At 42.0% G+C, this 21,448-nt stretch overlaps 1 pseudogene; it reads right to left on the bottom strand.

Annotated features, from left to right (window-relative positions):
* LOC117503413 overlaps positions 1–21,448 on the bottom strand; it is a 166,651-nt pseudogene that overhangs the window by 58,187 nt on the left and 87,016 nt on the right.

Raw genomic sequence — 21,448 nt, 5'->3', positions numbered from 1 at the left:
ATTAAGGATCTTGCCCAAGGGCCCTTAGTGATTTTCCAGTCAGGCTGAGATTTGAACCGAGGATCCTCTGGTCCAAAGATTTTCCAGTCAGGCTGAGATTTGAACCGAGGATCCTCTGGTCCAAAGCCCAACACCTTTACCACTAGACCATCACCTCCCCTGGGCAGATGAGGGCATAAATATTGTCTTTGCCTAAATTAAAAACAATACTAGCGCATTGCCCATGGGGATCCACGGGCTCAAGATTGGGTAGTGTTTATAAAATAGGCAGCTGACATTTTTAAAGAGTGGTAATAAATTATGCAAAGTTTTGATAATGAGTTGGAATGGCGTGTGAGTCCAGAATGTAATTAGCAATGTCCATTTTTCATTGTTGTTAACTAATATCTGTAGTTTCTCCAAACATATTCGCCCTATCAACATTCCGTTTTGGCGGCGTTCATCTTTTACCCAAAATACATAAGAATACCAAACGGCAAATGTCAGCTCTCCCGTTTGTTCATGTTCAAAGGTGGACTCATGCACGCACAGACACATGCCACACATGCGTGTGTAATTAACACCTATTGTTCACTGTTGTAGGCTAATATCCGTAATTTCTCCAAAAATATTAGTTCTATCAACTTTCCGTTTTTACAACGTTCATCTTTGACCCAAAATACATAAACATACCAAACGGCAAATGTCAGCTCGCCACAGTTTGTCCGTGATCAAAGCCATACACAATCACACACACATAAATATATGTACAAAAAGACCACTTGGCTTTTAAAATGTTGATTATTTACAACAAAACGGCTAAAGGGATCACAAAATTTGTACAAAAACAAAAAAAAAAAATTCAAAACATGAGCACAAAAACAAGTTCATCATGTCAGCAACACACAGTCACCCTCTGACTCACAAACACAAGTGGGTTCCCATTACAGACTTGCATAAAATTGGCAATATGTCATCAAAACACAACAGTGAAATGACAACGCTTCTGATGAATGACATTATGCAGCCAACAAGGTTTTGTCCTGTAGCCGTTACTGTCGTTCCAACAATCACAGCCTCGGATGTGCAAGTCTTGCTAAATATAGACATTGTGTTGTCGGTTTGAATCCAACACTGTAATGTAAATAGTGTTTGGGGTAGAATGTGTTTGAGATGAGGGACTTGAGGGTAAGAGGGAGGGGAGAATGGACCCAGTGACACAGGTTCCTAAATTACCTTCCTGCGATGCTTGCGCAGGTCACTAGGCTGAAGCATGGAAAAAAAAGAGGAGAAAAAAGAAGAGCAGTTAGTGATATGCACAACAGGTCAACAGTGAAACCACGCCATGCACAAACACTAGAAGAGTCAGAATTTAGGACAGGACATACATTTACCCCTTTAAAGTAGAGACCAACAGAAACAGTCTGAATTAAATGAGCAGTAAACTGTGAAGGCTGGAGTGCTGCACTGCTTATCAAGCAATCAATTAAGAGGAGACACAGCAAAACAACCATGCTGGAAGCTGACAGGAGAAAAGGGCGGGTAGGGTGCAGCCTGGCCCAAACAAAACTGATGTAGCAATAAACAGTGGGACTCCTTAGCATTATAGATAAAGTGGAATCAAAGCTGACACCATAAACAGAGCTGTAGAGCCGAGTGCTGCTCACAGGTTGGGCTCTGAGGTTGCTGCTGCTATGATCTGATGGTGAGAAGAACTGAACAAACTAAGTCATCCCAAGCTTCTCTTGATTTGTGTTCCCACCACTGCTCTACGACTCTCACTCTCAGAGTTCTATTTGAACAATGTACAGTGCAGCTCATAATTACCTTAGATCAGTTTCAGTTTTCCTTCAAATTTGTCTTTACTCATGCTGTTTTTTTGAAGCAATGACAATTTTTCTGCCAATTGTAATGTCGTCCATTCATCACTATCCAAAATATCCGTTATTTCATAGACGACCCCAACACACACACACACACACACACACACACACACACACACACACACACACACACACACACACACACACACACACACACACACACACACACACACACACACACACACACACACACACACACACTCTTCTGTGGACACAAGAACACTTTAAGAACTCCCAAGAGAGATTGTTATAAGGACCTGTTTTACTGGACATATTGACCTAATATGATTTCCTGAAGCATATATAATGATGACAATCCAGTTCCTGTAAACCTCAACACATGACTTTAGGCCTATTTGAACAGGATTATTATTTTGTTTTTTTGTGGGGTAATGTCGATGTCAGTTTCTCAATGATTTTTGTCCCGTTTCAATGCACCATTTCAGTAATTTCATTATTTAATTTGGTGCGAATAGACAGGTCAGTAATATCTCGTGGAAGTTTTCTGCCATTTATGTTAAGCATGGAGGTTCTTACAGAGGCGTTTGCAACACAATTAACTTGCCAAAAGCAGAAATTGGACAGTCACACTGTGTTTTTATTTATGTAGAATTTCTGTATCAATCTGTTCTCACAAATGTATTATTTTTCAGTATGTACACTGCACTGGAGTATAAGTCGCAGGACCTCCCAAAGTAGGTTAAAAAAAAAAAATCTGTTCATTAGCTGTCCGATTTGGGCATGATGAAATCTTAGTGAAGTTTCTTATGCGTTAGTTAGCGGCAAATACAGACGTGTACAGTCTGTATGTGAGAAAATGCATGTGGCAAAGCACAGTGCAACACTGTCATGTTTGCCACTGTGCATATTTTAAAAGGAGAGTTTTGTTTTTATCTTGTCTGCATTCCTCCCAGCCAGACATAACTGGATCAAACAAACCATCAGTGTAGTGCCTTTCTATGGACGTTTGCTCTACCTCAAGAGGAAAATACTCTAAACGCTTATTTCCTTTTCTCAACTGACAAGAGTCTAAGACAGGAAAACATTAGTGAGCTATAACAGGAAAAAGCAATCAAGCAAATGGGGGACTGAAAAAAAAAAACATTTCATTAGCAAAAATATTCAGTTTCCTTAAGAATTTGAGTACATTAAATGTTCTATTAATGACTGATATAACAGTTTAATAGGACAAAACAAGAAAGAGAAATACAGTTAGGCTGACTGTTCTTCATGGTATTATTGGTAAGCCCTGCTCTCCTACAAATCAGGAATGCAGAATGAAACCATTCAATGCTCACTCTCAGCAGAACAAGGTCAAAGTGTTTCATTCCAAAAGTGGAATGACTGAAGTGCAGTCAACCCAGTGGAGGACTGCTACAAAATAAATACATAATAAAATAATTAATTAAATGAATAACTAAGCAGTGGGACAAAACAAAGAAAAAAGTAAAAGGACAGTGACTGATTAAAATCTACAATCATTCTGCTCATATAACTTATCTTTTTTAACAGAAAAAGACTGAACGGGGCTACACAAATCTGAGGGTTCATTCATAAACATGTACTACACATTTACTATTTAGGGTAGACCAAGTAATACACACACACACACACACACACACAAAATAAACATCACAACGGAGGAAAAAAAATAAGTAAATAAAAATCATTATAACATAAAACAAAAAATAAACCAGCTACACAAACACAGAAAATATGACGCTGCATGGACATGATTGAATTGAATCGATACAAGCCTTGGATTTTTATGTGGAATCACAACAAAGTAAGTAAGTCCCTTTGGCTGCTCCCTTGTTTGCACTCGGGGTCACCACAGCAAATCCAAGGTGGATCTGCATGTTGATTTGGCACAGGTTTTACGCCGGATGCCCTTCCTGACGCAACTCCACATTACATGGAGAAATGTGGCAGGGGTGGGATTTGAACCCAGAACCTTCCGAACTGAAACCAAGCGCATTAACCACTTGGCCACCACCCCTGCGTGGAATCACAACAAAGTAAATTACAAAATAACCGATATTGAAAAACTGAATACACAGACATCTTGGAGTTTAAGGATGAGCACATGGTAAAAGGGTCTGATGGTCAAGGACATTTATACATGCAGAATGAAGAAACGGGCAGGGATGCAAACCTATGCCCTCTCCCTGCAAACTATCCAGTATGGAAGTAATATATTCAGAACGAGGCAGACTGCACCCACCCTCAGAGGGACAAAAGCAAGGTGAAGAGAGATCAGCAGGTACCTGAAAAAATGGTGCATAGCTACAGACTTGAGGGGTGCAACTGAAGCCAGTTGCACCGTAGGGCAGGTAAGTTAGTGTCTGCTGGGAGAGGGAGCTCTGGATGATGTAAGGGTCATAGCAATACTGGTACAGGAAGCGGGCAGTCACAAGCGGACATGGTTACATTCTCTTAAACATACAGTTGAAGGTATGAGGTGTACACAAACACCAGCTAAAAAATGTTTAAACTTAAATTTTCCTCCAATCACACACAGCACATGTTACCAAATCTATAATACTAACTTTGTAGAGGAAATCTTTCCATTCGGCTATGCAAATCACCATGCTTGGATGTATCGCTCTGATTCCATGGCATGTTATTCAGTACCCCCACGGGCCGCTGCAGAGAGCAGTTGAAGTGCTCTTCCCTGCTTGTTTCATCCCATGGTTAGAGAGGGATGTCTCCCCGTGCATGTGCAGTGTACACTGTCTGACCTTATATGAAGTCAGTGGTGAGTATGTGGGTGTAAGCACACAAACCACCCACCCACCCACACACACAAACATTTAGCAATCATACGTTCCTGATGTGAACTAGACAAAACTATTGATACTTGAGTTGTTCTGCACATGTAGGTATCTATGAAATCTCACACCCGGGTGGGTACTGCCCAAATATACAACTAATAACACATTAAAGAAATTAGAATGTCTTGTTAAAATTCTGCTTAAAAATAATTCAGTGGTGGAGTTAGGTTTTAGGTTTTTACTTCATGATGTCAGATTTTTATTGTGTCAAATTTTTACATACACCAGGATCGTTTCCTTGCAAAAGATTCTAGAAATTCATAAATATGCTTCAAGAACTTCTTGATTGGATAACTGTCATTATTAGGATTTTATTGAGGCAACTGTGCCTGTATTTAAGGGCCTACCTGTAAAACCAGTGCCTTCTTACATTTAAGAGCAATTGGGGGTGAATCCAGTGCATCCAGAAAGTATTCACAGCGCTTCACTTTTACCACATTTTGTTATATTACAGCTTTATTCAAAAATGGAGCAAATTATTTTTTCCATCGAAATTCTACTCACAACACCCCATAATGACAAAAGTTTTGATTTTCTTTTATTAAAAAAAAAAACAAAAAACACACACACACATACACACGTATTTACACCCCTTGTCAATACCTTGCTGATGCCCTGTGCCAGCAATTACAGCCTCAAGTCTTCTCGAATATGATGCCACAAGCTTGGTGCACCTATCTTTGGGTAGTTTTGTCCATTTCTCTTTGCAGCACCTCTCAAGCTCCATCAGGATGGATGGGGAGCATTGGTACACAGCCATTTTCAGATCACTCTAGCGATGTTAAATCAGATTCAGGTCTGGTCTCTGGCTGAGCCACTCACGGACATTCACAGAGTTGTCCTGAAGCAACTCCTTTGATAGCTTGGCTGTGTGTTTAGGGTCATTGTCCTACTGAAAGATGAAGCGTCACCCCAGTCTGAGGTCAAGAGCGCTCTGGAGCAGGTTTTCATCCAGGATGTCTCTGTAAATTGCTATATTCATCCTTCCCTTAATCCTGACTAGTCTCTCAGTTTCTGTCACTGAAAAACATCCCGACAGCATGATGCTGTCACCACCATGCTTCACTGTAGGGATGGTGCCTGGTTTCTTCCAAACATGATACCTGGCAAGCATGACAAAAATCTGAATCTTTGCCTCATCAGACCTGAGAATTTTGTTTCTCATGGTCTGAGAGTCCATCCAGTGCCCTTTGGCAAATTCCAGGCAGGCTGCCATGTCCCTTTTCCTGAGTGGCTTCCATGTCACCACTCTCCCATACATGCCTGATTGGTGAACTGCTGCTGAGATGGTTGTCCTTGTCGAAGGTTATCCTCTCTCTACAGAGGAATCCTGGAGCTCTGATAGAGTCACCATCGGGTTCTTGGTCACCTCCCTGATTAAGGACCTGCCATCCCCATCGCTCAGTTTAGATGGGCGGTCTAGCAAGAGTCCTGGTGCAACCCAACTCCCATTTATGGATGATGGAGGCCACTGTGCTCATTCGGACCTTTAAAGCAGCAGAAATATTTCTGTATCCTTCCCCAGATTTGTGCTTCAAGACAATCCTGTCTTGGAGGTCTACAGACAATTGCTTTGACTTCATGCTTGGTTTGTGCTCTGACATGCACTGTCAACTGTGGGACCTTATATGTAGACAGGTGTGTCTTTTCAAATCATGTCCACTCAACTAAATTTGCTCCAGGTGGACTCCAATTAAGCTGTAGAAACATCTTAAGGATGATCAGTGGAAACAGGATGCACCTGAACTCAATTTTGAGCGTCATGTCAAAGGCTGTGAATACTTATGCACATGTGATTTATCATTCTTTTTTTTTTTTTTTATGAATCTGCAAAAATCTAAAAAAGAAAAACAAAAAAGACTAAAAACAAAAAAAATTTGTCATTATGGGTATTATGTGTACAATTTTGAGGACAAAAGCAAACTGCATCAATTTTATAATATAACAAAATGTGGAAAAAGCAAGGCACTGTGAATACTTTCCGGATGCACCGTGCAGGTGTCTTGTCACTTGCACAAATTTGATCCGCACACACACCGGGGCGCAATCTACCATGCCAGAGAGTAAACTCGTAAACTGTGCGCAGCTTCATGCAATTGCGCAAAGAAAATGTTGAAATGTTCAAAATTTCTGGCACGCATTAATTATGTGAACTTTATGTGAACATTGCACAAACAATTCTAAAACACTGAGTGTCAGTGTGAGTCATTGCATCAGCCCACCACAGCGCAGCTCATCTGAACGATTATGACGAGGTGTTAAAACTATCATCAACATAATTTTACAGATACTCATAAGGAATGAAAATGCAACTGTTTTACCAAACTATTACAATGTAAATATTACAAATAATTACCTTTTAGACAGTTCCAAATGTGTTCTCCACATCATGAAGCGCACAGGAGAGGAAAAAAAGCTGTAACTAGAAAATTCCTCTGTGGTTCCTGAAGTGATTTGAGGTGTTTTCAGCAGCCAAACTCTGAAAGCAAACGATTAATCCACTGCAAAATAATTATTTTATATAACACAGCATCCAGCGGTACACAGTGGGTTGTATTGGTGCGACGAATTGCGTGGCAGTGCGGGGGCTAAACGTGCAAGTGTCAAGGCACCTTATTCCTAGTCTGGAATAACACAGACTACATTTTTGAGTGAGAAGGCCCAAATTAATGGTTTGATAACATGAAATGTGTGGACAGGGAAGGCTGAAAGTTTTTTTTTTTTTTTTTGCCAAGGTAACGTAAATCTAAAAATCAAACTCTACATATGTATTTAGTGCTAATACACAAATATAGAGAAGCCATTAACAACACAATATTGAAAAGGGTATGACAACATATATATACACACACATTTGTAGATTGTGATGGTAAAAGCAGATGCAAAGTCTTACCAAAGTCATAACACCCATACGGTCCATTTCTCTGTTGGGACTTCGGGGAATGCGGCGGGGGGTGGATTGTCCAGATCCTGGGGGGGAGCCGCCCAATGAAGACCCCGCACACAGTGACGGTGGGATGGAGCTCAAGGAACGGAAACGCCCTCCAAGGCCATCTCCACTGCCCACCTGGCACTCAATCGCCTCTGCCCGGATGGCTGTGCTCTCCTTCTCCTCCTGGATCATTCTGCCAAGAGAAGAGGAAAAACTGTCAAATTTCTGAGTCGTAGATTGATTCGACCATCTGTGTACGCTGCTCACAAACTTGATACAATTTATATACAAATCTGTCATTACAGCTGCATCTGGCAAGTTTTTTTTTTTAAACAAACATGATCTTATAATCCACTGCAATGAAACCACTATGACAAACTCATAACCTATATTTTACACACACACACACACACACACACACACACACACACACACACACACACACACACACACACACACACACACACACACACACACACACAATGTATTAAAGTGTAATTGATTCAGTGCCGCCGCTTGGATAAAAACACTACTGGCGTGGAGACTAACTGGTTACAAGTAGCAACAAGGTTCTGCCTTTGATCTGATGGTTATGCTAACTAGCCGCGAGGTGGTAGTACCTGATTTCATTGTTGATAGCGTCCAGCTGCTCTTGCAGCATTAAGGCGAGGGTCTGGGCATCAGCCTGGCCACCAGGGGACAGCAGGTCCACTGAACTGAAAATTGTTTCTTGATCTTCCTCTAAGTCTGAAGCATCCATATCACTCTCAAAGGCCTGGGCCACATTTGCCAGAACGTTTGCCTGCTGCATGCGCTCCCACTCTTGCTCATTTAGAGTCTGCACCTAGATTACAGTACAGTGGTATAAACAGGAAACGGAAAGAAAATGAAAGGAAGAACAGACATAAGAATACAGATTTAGACAGAAGCAAAGAAATCCCAGCTGGTGGCCAACACTTGGATATACGAGGTATGTTAGAAAAGTATCCAACCTTTTTATTTTTTTCAAAAAACATATGGATTTGAATCATGTGTGATTGCATCAGCCAAGCTTGAACCTTCGTGCGCATGCGTGAGTTTTTTCACGCCTGTCGGTTGCGTCATTCGCCTGTGAGCAGGCTTTGTGTGAGCAGTGGTCCACCCCTCTCGTCGGATTTTTATTGCGAATAAATGTCTGAACGATTTGGAGCTTTGCTGCATCAATTTTTTCCAGAAACTGTGAGAGACCTCCAGGTGGTAACCATTCGGAAAATTCAAATGGCTTTGAGGGACGATTTTATGGGCATTACACAGATTAAGGAGTGCTCCAGCCAGTTTAAAGACCGCCTACAGCTGCTGAGAGCGCGCCGCGCTCCGAGCGCCGATCGACAGGCTGAAACCCCGCTGAAACAACCAGATCATTTCGATCATGAAGGCTTTGTTGATCCGGGACGTCATCTGACTTACACAAAAATGGCAGGAGACGTGGACATCAGTACTTTTTTGGCACATTCCACTACAGGAGTTTTTTTCATGGAAAGAAAAGCGGACGGATGCGCCACCGTGCCGTTCATGGTGCGGCACAAACCACCTCCGTGTTGGTCTCACAGGACGGCTGTGAGATGGCTTTCAGACGGCTTTCGGTGGTTTTTCAGGCATGTGACTATCCGAGAAATTGTGGATGAGCCTGGACATGCCAGAACATGTCCTGTGAGGCTTCATCACGGCGTTGCTTTGCGCCATGCGGCACCGCCGTGACGCGCGGAATTCCTCCGCTCCTCTTTCCATCACAAAAACTCCTGTAACAGTGGAATGTGCCGTTCATTTCCAAACTGGACGCTGTGTTTTATCCGGGACGTCCTCTGACTAGCACAGGAATTGCGGAAGACGTGGACATCAGCACTTTTTCGGCACACTGAGACAGACGTGCGGAGGAATTCCGCGTGTCGCGGTGGAGCCGCATGGCGCAAAGCAACGCCGTGATGAAGCCTCACAGGATATGTTCTGGCATGTCCGGGCTCATCCACAATTTCTCAGTTAGTCACACGACTGAAAACCCACCGACAGCCATCTGAAAGCCGTCCTGTGAGACCAACACGGAGGTGGATTTGTGCTGCGCCATGAGCGGCACGGTGGCGCATCCGTCCGCTTTTCTTTCCATGAAAAAAACTCCTGTAACAGTGGAATGTGCCGAAAAAGTACTGATGTCCACGTCTCCTGCCATTTTTGTGTAAGTCAGACGACGTCCCGGATCAACAAAGCCTTCACGTTGGAAATGATCTGGTTGTTTCAGCGGGGTTTCAGCCTGTCGATCGGCGCTCGGAGCATGGTGCACCCTCAGCAGCTGTGGGCAGTCTTTAAACCGGCTGGAGCACTCCTTAATCTGTGTAATCCCCATAAAATCATCCCTCAAAGCCATTTGAATTTTCCGAATGGTTACCACCTGGAGGTCTCTCACAGTTTCTGGAAAAAATTGATGCAGCAAAGCTCCAAATCGTTCAGACATTTATTCGCACTAAAAATCTGACGAGAGGGGTGGACCACTGCTCACACAAAGCCTGCTCACAGGCGAATGATGCAACCGACAGGCGTGAAAAAACTCACGCATGCGCACGAAGGTTCAAGCTTGGCTGATGCAATCACACGTGATTCAAATCCATATGGTTTTTGAAAAAAATAAAAAGGTCGGATACTTTTCTAACAGACCTCGTATGTTGTAAATGTTCTATATCAACTAGTAACTGCCATAGTTCAGCTGTTTCCACATGATATGCAGTAATTCCGGTTCTGCATGATTGTGAATTGGGAGTTAACTGATGAATCCTAAACTCACTGTGTGTATGTGTGTGCGTAACAACGTGCGCATCACACTCACACCTTAACAAAACCTAACTGGCCTGGTTGCCGCTGACCTTTAATTGGGTCAGCAAAGGAGGAATCAGCTGTATGTAATGTCACTAAATACTGACAATAGTAAGTTCTTTCAGCTTCTCCCCTATGCACTCGGGGTCACCACGGCAGGTCCAACATGACTCAGGTTGTTGATGCCCTCCCTCATGCAGCCCCACATTTCATGAAGAATAGGCACGGGTGATCTTGAACCAGCAATCTTGCTTTGGAAGCAAATGCACTAACCGCTTGGCCACCAACAATGTAAAGTATTTTGTATGACACACTTTTACCCTCTGCATGCCATAAACGTCTGGAAAATGGACCTTTGATGACTGATTTGTCATTGATCACCGACTCACCAAATGCAGTGCATTTACTGAGACTCTACTCTTCACCATTTGGATGTCTTTGGAGCCATAGGTTCTCGCAACCACTGGATTCTGTATCTATATGGTTGCTTAGCTGCAACATTTCTGTGTGTGCATGTGTGAGAACTCTGAGTTTTGCTTTGATATTCTGTTACTAGTAATATGGCAGAAGCAGGTGGTCACCCCAAAGAGTCTGCTCTGCTTGAGGTTTCTTGATATAAGCAAAATACCTGAGGGGCTTTTTCCTGACCACTGTTGCCAGTGTGTTTGCTCAGGAGGTGGGTAAGGCTGGACAGATACAGATTCTTTATTGTCATGCAACATGTACAACAAAAGGTAGAGTGCTAGCCTTTCAGTGCAAATATAAACACGAGTAAACCAATGCGTAAACGTGAAAGGTCTGGAGAAGAAAAATAAACAAATTGCAATCGAATGAAAGAGGTATGTCAGAGTGCAAATTAAAAAAAGAAAAAATTATAAGAATGTAATAGCAAAAAAGAGAATTATAAGAATGTAATAGCAAAAAAGAGATTACATATAAAAAAAAGAAAATTATGTACAAAACTGTGGATATTTCAGTGGCAGTGGATACTGCACATAAGCAAATATTGCACTCATTTCAGGTGTAGCTTGTCTATTTGGTTCCAGTAGCATTCAAAGCTCTAATAGCAGTGAGGTACAAATTGTTTTTCAATCTATTTGTACTTGCTTTAATGACCCTGTACCATCTGCCTGATGACAGTAACTCAAACAGAGAGTGGTCAGGGTGGGATGAGTCCTTTAGGATGGTGTTGGCTCTGCAGACAGTAACTCAAACAGAGAGTGGTCAGGGTGGGATGAGTCCTTTAGGATGGTGTTGGCTCTGCTGAGACCTTAAGAGCCATGGAGATCCCCCAGTGTGGGTAGAGGGCACACATCTTCTCTGCCATTTTGGTAACCTTCTGGAGCTCTTTCCTGTTTGCCCCCGTGCAGCTGGCAAACCACATACAGAGGCAGTATGTGAGGATGTGCTCCATGGTAGAGCGGTAAAAAGACACAAGCAATCTCTGGTTTATGTTATTTTTCCTGAGGATTCTCAGAAAGTGGAGTCTTTGCTGTGCCTTCTTTACCAAAAGTGTGGTGTTCCTGTCCTGGGTCAGTTTCTCCTCTATGTGGATTCCCAAGAAAAGGAAGTCCCTGACCCTTTCCACGCAGGTCCCCCCAGTGATAATGGGCTGAATGTCTGTTTTGTTTCTCCTGAAGTCTATGATTAGCTCCTTGGCTTTGGACGTGTTCAGAAGCAGGTTATTTTCTCTGCACCACACCATGAGCTGTTCCACTTCATCCTGGTAGGCGGACTCACCTCCTCCAGTGATACAGCTTACCACTGTGGTGTTATCCGCATACTTAATCAAGGTGATGCTGGTGTGGATAGTGGTGCAGTCAGAGGTGTAGAGGGTGAAGAGCAGTGACTCAGCACACAGCCTTGAAGGGGACTGGTACTGAGAGCTGTGGATATGTGGGGACCAATCCTGATGCTCTGTGAGCTCTGTGACAGAAAGTCCTTAATCCAAAGACATGTGGAATGAGGTAGAGCGAGGTTCAGCAGTTTCCTCATGAGACCATGGGGGAGGATGGTGTTGAATGCTGAACTATAATCCATGAAGAGAAGATGGACACAGTTACCCTGTTGCTGCAGGGGGATCAGCATGGTGTGGAGAGCAGCAGTCACGGCATCATCTGTTGACTTGGTGGCCTTGTCAGCAAATTGGTATGGTCTTGAGTGGAGGTTATGAAAAACATGTGACTTCTAACCAGTTTTTCAAAACACTTCATCACCACCACTGGACCTTACTCATGTGAAGAGCCTTAGGGTGATTTATGTTGTACTTTGGCACGCTATTAAAAAAAAAAAACCTGAACTGAACCTGACAGCATGTTTGAAAGACATGTTTTCACATTGAAACTAACTGTGTGGACCAAATGTTTTCTTCAGGAAAACCAAACAAATCTAAGCTTAAAATAATGAGAGCTCATGAAATCACCTTATTCGACATTTCATTTAAAAATATTCCAAACCTAAAACTGTTTGCTCCATCCACAATCTGTTAAAAACCAAAAATTTGCTCATCAGTGCAACTGAAATCTTGAATGACTCACCTGAGACCAACAGTCATTTGACAAGAATTCAATGAATCTTCAACTGAACTACAGACTTGAGGATAAAGGAGAAGACCGAAAGAATGGAGAGACAATCTTAAGAGGATTTAGCATGAACCCATATGTAGAGCATGTGGAGTGGAGTGGATCCCCCCCTCCCCCAAAAAATTGCTAACACCTGTGGGTACTTGGAAAAAATATTCTATATGCAGATTAATCCTTTTTTTCCAGTTTTTCTAAAATAAGTTTAATTTGTCTGACAATTTATGTTTTTCTACTCTTATGATTTAAAGTCATGGTATTGTAACATGTTTAAATTCTTTATACTTCTAGCCCAGGCGTGGGCAACGAGGGCCGAGACAGTGCAGGTTTTCCTTGCAACCACTCATCTCAACAGGTGAGTTGTTGATGAACTTCTTCCCCTGAACATAAACACCTGATCTTTAATGAAATCACCTGCTGAAGTGATTGGTAGAAAGGAAAACCTGCAGTGTTTCGGCCCTTCATGGCACACGATTGCCCACCCCTGTTCTAGCCAAAACTCTGCTGGATGCAGAACTTTCAGATGGAGCAAAAAATGAGTGCTGGGAAAGTAAAAATGTTACAGGTAAAACCCAACTATGAGCTGTGCTGAAAGGCGATGTATGACAAAATATCAGCAGTTGACAGAGGTTCCATGCTGTAAAATCTAAGATCCTAGTAGAAATGTGACAGTGGCCTCTCAAAAATGGCACCTGCTATAGTGGCAGAGAACTCCATAACCTCACCAGGGTGCATGGCAACAGGAGCAAAAACAAAAATGTTTATCATGTGTAAGCAGTCTCAGTCCAACGGTCTGACTTACATGTTGCTGAAGTCCAGAGTAGAAGCAGGCAGAAAGAAGTGGAGAAGAAGTGGAGAAGAAGAAAATTACCAGAAAGAACTTACACATTCAGGCACAGAATGAAAAAGAAAAAAAAGCACAGGATAAAAGTAATGCATGGCATAAGGAGGGAGTAAAACAGAAAACAAACTGAAAACAAATTTAATTCAACTCAACAGTACCACTAAATTTAATCTATCCAAATAGATTAAAAAAATCATTCCAAGAGGATAAAACTCACCTAAGAAGTTAACGACCCAGTAGCACTGAGAAAAACCAAGTATGATTTTATAAAGTGAAGAAAGTGAGGTCTGAGGGGAAAAGAAAAACAAAACAAAAAACTACCTGGACTTTCTGCTGAAAAAACCTGTGGATGGTGAACCTTGACTGTGCAATTTTTTTGAAAAAGCTATGTGCTCTGGGATGCATTCCAGTGCATTCTGGAAGTAAGGTTCTGTGAACAAAAACTCCCAGGGAAATATGGCCAAATGTTTGATAAAATCTTAGTATTCATACCTCTCACAGATGCACTTCAACAGACTGATCACGTCTGCAGGTATTCTGCAGCTCATATCTATTCATCTCAGAAGGAAATATGGTCAAAACTTTACTAAATATTTCTATTGTTGTCACTCATCATCTTTTACAACAAAATGCTTTATCTGTAACAGACATGAATACAAAGATTTAATAAAAAATTTGGCTAAATAGTTGACTAAACTGCCAAGTAACATTTATCTGCCTCTATATTTTAATCACTGAAAATATACAATAAAAAACATTTAAGCAGTTTGGCAGAAAGATCACCTTGGATGGCTCATCCCGCAGAGCTGCCACTCTTCCTTTCTGGGGTCGTCTTAGTACGAGGGCACTGCCATAGTGGTCTGAGTTACTGTCAATCATTGAGGAAGCCGACACTGGATACCTAAAATCTGGAGTGCCCGTCAACTGAGACCGTCTGAAAATACAGACACACAAATATTTCCCTCAGGATTACTTTGATACACCAGTGGCTGCGTCCCCAAACCTAACAGACCCAAGTAATACTGATTGACTAATGGGCATTTTGAAGTCATACCACTTACAATTCAAATTTTGAGAAATGAATACTGACATTTCAAACCAGCATGGCCGGCAATAACGCTCAAGACCTACTTGGCCCATAAAAAATATATGGTTGACCAGTACAGAATTTATAGTAAGACATTTTACTGGTTTTATTGATATATCACATTATTATTATAACAACATTTCAGTCTTTACCAGTGTAAACACACAGTTCCCTGCCTCCCATCTGCCCCTGAACACAGTGCCAATGAAGCCTGAAGCAGCTGACCGCTCAACTCACAGCACAGTTACAGAGAGTGTATGATGTTATTCACATTCACAACGGACTGAAACATGATCAAAACTGTGAAAAACCTCTGTGCTCCCCCCAGTGCTCAACTGCTCTCCGTTTTTTTTTCCTTGTTGAATCTGCACCAGGATTTAAGGTATCACTTGTAACAGAAGCACCTTCAGACATACAATGTTCCTGAAAACCTCCTGACAAAACATGTTCATTAATTAAGAATATTTTAAATAAACCCTTAGAAAGTACTGAACTTTCACTCAGCGGTTAACTCTTGTGAAATTACTAGGGTTTAGTTTAGTTTAGTTAGCAACAGTAACTTACATGTACCTTCACTACCTCCAGTAATAGAAATGTGCAAAATTATTCACAGTAGCTCTCAAGTGACTTTAATTAAATATAATGTACTTTCTGAAAACACATTAAACAGCATCATAAAAGACTGAAGGTAGATCTGAACAGGTGGTTGCACAGTGTCGAGTGTAGCTTTTACACTTGCCCACACAGCCTGCCAGGCCTGTATTACAGTAAGGAAAACCCTACACGCAACTAATAAAGATGATGAGGATGAAACCGTTCAGTCCAAAGGTCAGCTCACTCACCCATGCAGCAAAGAGTTGCTCCTGCTTCTACCCTGATCACTCTCTGCTCTTATAGATTCAATCTGGATCAGGAGCTGGTCCTAAATGAGAATAAATACATTTCTGTCACTATCATTTAATAAAAACACTACAGCCTTAAATTAACACACACACACACACACACACACACACACACACACACACACACACACACACACACACACACACACACACACACACACACACACACACACACACACACACACACACACAAATCTTCTTCACCTTCTCATGGTGAGACTCCTCAATCAACTTCTTTGTGTGCTCCAGTTCTCTTATCAGGGCATTCTGACAGCACAGAAACATTCCAATAAACACAATGTTGACCACGCATGATGACCAAGCATAAATGCTACAAGTTACCAGAAATTTTTATTATGGCAAAGAGGGCAATGTCCCCCTCTTGCCTGCCTATCAGGAATCTGTTTAAAGTATTGAGAATATTGTAATCGGATTCCTGCTGTAAGAAATTAACTGCTGCATCACTAACTACATCCAAATCGTCACCTTTTCCTCCAGAGCAGACATTCTTTCTTTGAGGTGAAGCTGGAGTCTTTCGTTGGACTCGGATAAGAGCTTGTCCACGGTCTCAGAAAGACGCTTGTTGTGCTCCTCATTCATTTTCTCTCGCTGCCGTGCCTACAAATAAGCAAATACATTTAAAGACTGCCAACAGCAGTGAAATTCTGGTTAGTGGTCCCTGAGTAATGACAGAACAACCTTCCTGTTTCTCACCCTGACTAGTTCCTGGTTCTTCTCCTCCAGCTGGGCTTCGAGCTGCCTAAGGCTCTCCTCCACATTTCCATGACGCTCCTCTGCCTAGAGGAACAAGGATTTTAAAAAAAAACTGTCTATTGGCCCTAACCTCTGTAATGATCAGCTAATGAATGTGTCTGCAGAAAAAAATTTAAACTCTGCTGACAGTTTGCAGTCTGCTGACCTCCAGGATCAGTGACTAAACTCTTTGAACAAAATCCCAATCACATTTGGCCTCTTTCAAGTTTAAGTCAAAGTGAGGTCAACCACATCACCACAGGAACAACACAGATTCATACTTCTGTGCTCTCTACAACAGATAACTGATTCTACGTTATTTACCATATACAGTGCATCCTGAAAGTATTCACAGCGCTGCCCTTTCTCCACATTTTTTATGTTACAGCCTTATTCCAAAATTGATTAAATTAATTTTTTCCCCTCAATATTCTACACACAATACCCCATAATGAAAATTTTATGGCCCCTTCAAACATAACAAGATTGAGGCAGAATGATGCACAAAGGAGGATGCGAATGGCACTCATGAGAAATCAGAGCCGCACTGGAACTCCTCGTACAGCAGTCGCCACATCCATTCGGGCACGGCACATGCACTCTATATTTGCGTGCCGCTCATGCCGGAAACCCATTTGAACGGCAAGCAAGATGAGGTCGCACTGTCATCTGATTGTATTCAGAGCATTTGTACAGCATGTCGTACACAGGTCGGACATACCGTGCAGCGGCCGAGCAGCTGCACATAATCATCAGCCATGTTGAACAGTGGCTAAATGATGCGATCGAGGCAGCCTTCACACCAGCGGCCAAAAGTCGTCGAATGCAGTGCGAGTGGCCATTCGACCTGCTCTCAGCCGGAGTCGGCTGAAGTCCAGGTGCCACCCACGAACATCCAACACCACTCGCAGGGCACTTAGAAAAGGCAGGGCCATTCATGATGCCAGCACGAGAGCAGGTGACCACTTTCGAGCTGGATGTGCGAATAGCCCCACATTTTCTAAGTGCCCCTCGAGTGTGCTGTGTCCCCACCCCCCCAACACTGCCAGTGTGTCTTGTGTCGCCCCAAACCACAATCCAACATTGTGGGGGTGTGGCTGAAGTGAAAAATGCACCAACGGCGGACGAAGTGCAGTGTGATCACTGTCCAGCGCAGTGTACACATCTGGAAGGCTTGCCATGTCCATGATGGACATCCTGTCTCACATTTCCTCCCATTACACAAGATGGGACATTATGATCATTTCAGCTATGCGCAGCTGCGTGCCCACGCGAGTTGATGCATATGACAGGCTCACGTGCACAGCTGACCGGCATGTTGGAGCTGTGGACCGCCCAACATGTCACATTCTGTATGTCTCTCGAGGTGGGATCACCACGCAGCATGTTAATTCTTGTATTATCTTCATACCAGGAATTAAATATTTTACAAAACAAAATGCAATCCATTTGATCAGTCATTTCCAACACAGACTGTCACGTCATCAACCATCAATTACACATCATATGAATAATAAGGAGAATTTTATAAATCCTGAAGGAAATTGTTTTGCTAAAGTGCCAAAACAGCCACAGTAAATTGTTTTTTTTTCTGTTTTTGTTTTGTTTTTTATTTTTTCTTTATTGTATTACAGTAAGAACAGAACTCTATTGAGCTGAGTATTCCATTAACTTTAACTAGTAATGACTTCATGACTTTCTTTGCTAACAAAATTTTGACTATTAGAGAAAAAATTACTCATAACCATCCCAAAGATGTATCGTTATCTTTGGCTGCTTTCAGTGATGCCGGTATTTGGTTAGACTCTTTCTCTACGATTGTTCTGTCTGAGTTATTTTCATTAGTTACTTCATCCAAACCATCAACATGCTTATTAGACCCCATTCCTGCCAGGCTGCTCAAGGAAGTCCTACCATTATTTAATGCTTCAATCTTAAATATGATCAATCTATCTTTGTTAGTTGGTTATGTACCACAGGCCTTTAAGGTGGCAGTAATTAAACCATTACTTAAAAAGCCATCACTTGACCCAGCTATCTTAGCTAATTATAGGCCAATCTCCAACCTTCCTTTTCTCTCAAAGATTCTTGAGAGGGTAGTTGTAAAACAGCTAACTGATCACCTGCAGAGGAATGGTCTATTTGAAGAGTTTCAGTCAGGTTTTAGAATTCATCATAGTACAGAAACAGCATTAGTGAAGGTTACAAATGATCTTCTTATGGCTTCGGACAGTGGACTTATCTCTGTGCTTGTTCTGTTGGACCTCAGTGCTGCTTTTGATATTGTTGACCATAAAATTTTATTACAGAGATTAGAGCATGTCATAGGTATTAAAGGCACTGCGCTGCGGTGGTTTGAATCATATTTGTCTAATAGATTACAGTTTGTTCATGTAAATGGGGAATCTTCTTCACAGACTAAAGTTAATTATGGAGTTCCACAAGGTTCTGTGCTAGGACCAATTTTATTCACTTTATACATGCTTCCCTTAGGCAGTATTATTAGACGGTATTGCTTAAATTTTCATTGTTACGCAGATGATACCCAGCTTTATCTATCCATGAAGCCAGAGGATACACACCAATTAGCTAAACTGCAGGATTGTCTTACAGACATAAAGACATGGATGACCTCTAATTTCCTGCTTTTAAACTCAGATAAAACTGAAGTTATTGTACTTGGCCCCACAAATCTTAGAAGCATGGTGTCTAACCAGATCGTTACTCTGGATGGCATTTCCCTGATCTCTAGTAATACTGTGAGAAATCTTGGAGTTATTTTTGATCAGGATATGTCATTCAAAGCGCATATTAAACAAATATGTAGGACTGCCTTTTTGCATTTACGCAATATCTCTAAAATCAGAAAGGTCTTGTCTCAGAGTGATGCTGAAAAACTAATTCATGCATTTATTTCCTCTAGGCTGGACTATTGTAATTCATTATTATCAGGTTGTCCTAAAAGTTCCCTAAAAAGCCTTCAGTTGGTTCAGAATGCTGCAGCTAGAGTACTGACGGGGACTAGCAGGAGAGAGCATATCTCACCCGTGTTGGCCTCTCTTCATTGGCTTCCTGTTAATTCTAGAATAGAATTTAAAATTCTTCTTCTTACTAAGCGCCTTGGGGCAACTGTTTGTTGTGATTTGGCGCTATATAAAAAAATTGATTGATTGATTGATTGATTACTTATAAGGTTTTGAATAATCAGGTCCCATCTTATCTTAGGGACCTCGTAGTACCATATTACCCCATTAGAGCGCTTCGCTCTCAGACTGCGGGCTTACTTGTAGTTCCTAGGGTTTGTAAGAGTAGAATGGGAGGCAGAGCCTTCAGCTTTCAGGCTCCTCTCCTGTGGAACCAGCTCCCAATTCAGATCAGGGAGACAGATACCCTCTCTACTTTTAAGATTAGGCTTAAAACTTTCCTTTCGCTAAGGCTTATAGTTAGGGCTGGATCGGGTGACCCTGGACCATCCCTTGGTTATGTTGCTTTAGACGTAGACTGTGGGGGGGTTCCCATGATGCACTGTTTCTTTCTCTTTTTGCTCCGTATGCATCACTCTGCATTTAATCATTAGTGATCGATCTCTGCCCCCCTTCTCGGCATGTCTTTTTCCTGGTTCTTTCCCTCAGCCCCAACCAGTCTCAGCAGAAGACTGCCCCTCCCTGAGCCTGGTTCTGCTGGAGGTTTCTTCCTGTTAAAAGGGAGTTTTTCCTTCCCACTGTGGCCAAGTGCTTGCTCATAGGGGGTCGTTTTGACCGTTGGGGTTTTTCATAATTATTGTATGGCCTTGCCTTGCAATATGGAGCGCCTTGGGGCAACTGTTTGTTGTGATTTGGCGCTATATAAGAAAAAAGTTGATTGATTGATTGATTTAAACAATAGATTAACTGTTCTTATAATGTTTTGTGCTCTCTCATATTTTGTCTTTAGACATTTTTGTTGATTTGTGTACATTTGTACATGTAAGTCCTTCCACTGCTGTGTGAGCACAATGTGGTCTCACACTAGGGCTGCAGCTATCGATTCTATCGATTTTTCTGGTGATTAATCAAGTAATCGGATAAAAAGTACTTTGCGATTTTTAACAACATCAACAGTCCAGGGCTTTCCCTAAGCAATGGCACAATGTCACTGTGCCATCACACAGATTGTCAAATTTAGTGTATCCCTTTCTGTTTTCCTGAGTAATCATTTATTTTTTCACATCTTTACAAGTTTTGGATCTTTTCCGGTGTCAGGAGCTCAGCCAAAGTCAGGTCAAAGTCTTGACATTTTGCTGAAATGGCGATGGGATGTGGCTTTCTGTTTTTTGTTTTCTCCAACTTGTAAAATTTAACCATTTTTAAGTTTTTTTTGTTGTTGTTTTTAGGTTGGTGGACTGGGTCCCTGCATAATTTCTTTTTTCATTCTTCCTTGTCTGCGATTCAGCAGATGCATTTCAGCTGGAGGTTGAACATGCAAGCGTCGCAGTCACTGTTTTTATTATTATTATTATATTTAAGTTACAGTGTTTCTGAAGCGTTGTGTGTTGCCCAAAAAGCAGTGCGAGTCTGAACAAAACACAGAAAAAAGAGTGGACTTCTTTCAGAGACTGTTTGTCAGTGTGTCTGAGGACGGAGCTATGACTCTCATGGTGTGAGGGGACTGCTGAGCTCCTCACTTGGGCAGAGACAGCAGACGGCCACCGCATGAATAGTCACTCCCCGCGGAGAGCAGCCAGCAAATGAAATGGTGTTTTTTTTTTAAAAGACCAACACACTGCTTCGCTTTAAATGCGCAGTAAGCTATTTCAGATGATCAGTGTGGACCGT

Source organism: Thalassophryne amazonica, chromosome 2, assembly GCF_902500255.1.
Source record: "Thalassophryne amazonica chromosome 2, fThaAma1.1, whole genome shotgun sequence".
In the NCBI taxonomy this organism is placed as follows: domain Eukaryota; kingdom Metazoa; phylum Chordata; class Actinopteri; order Batrachoidiformes; family Batrachoididae; genus Thalassophryne; species Thalassophryne amazonica.
Note: the sequence above shows the minus strand (reverse complement) of the source record. Positions and strands in the feature narration are given on the sequence as shown.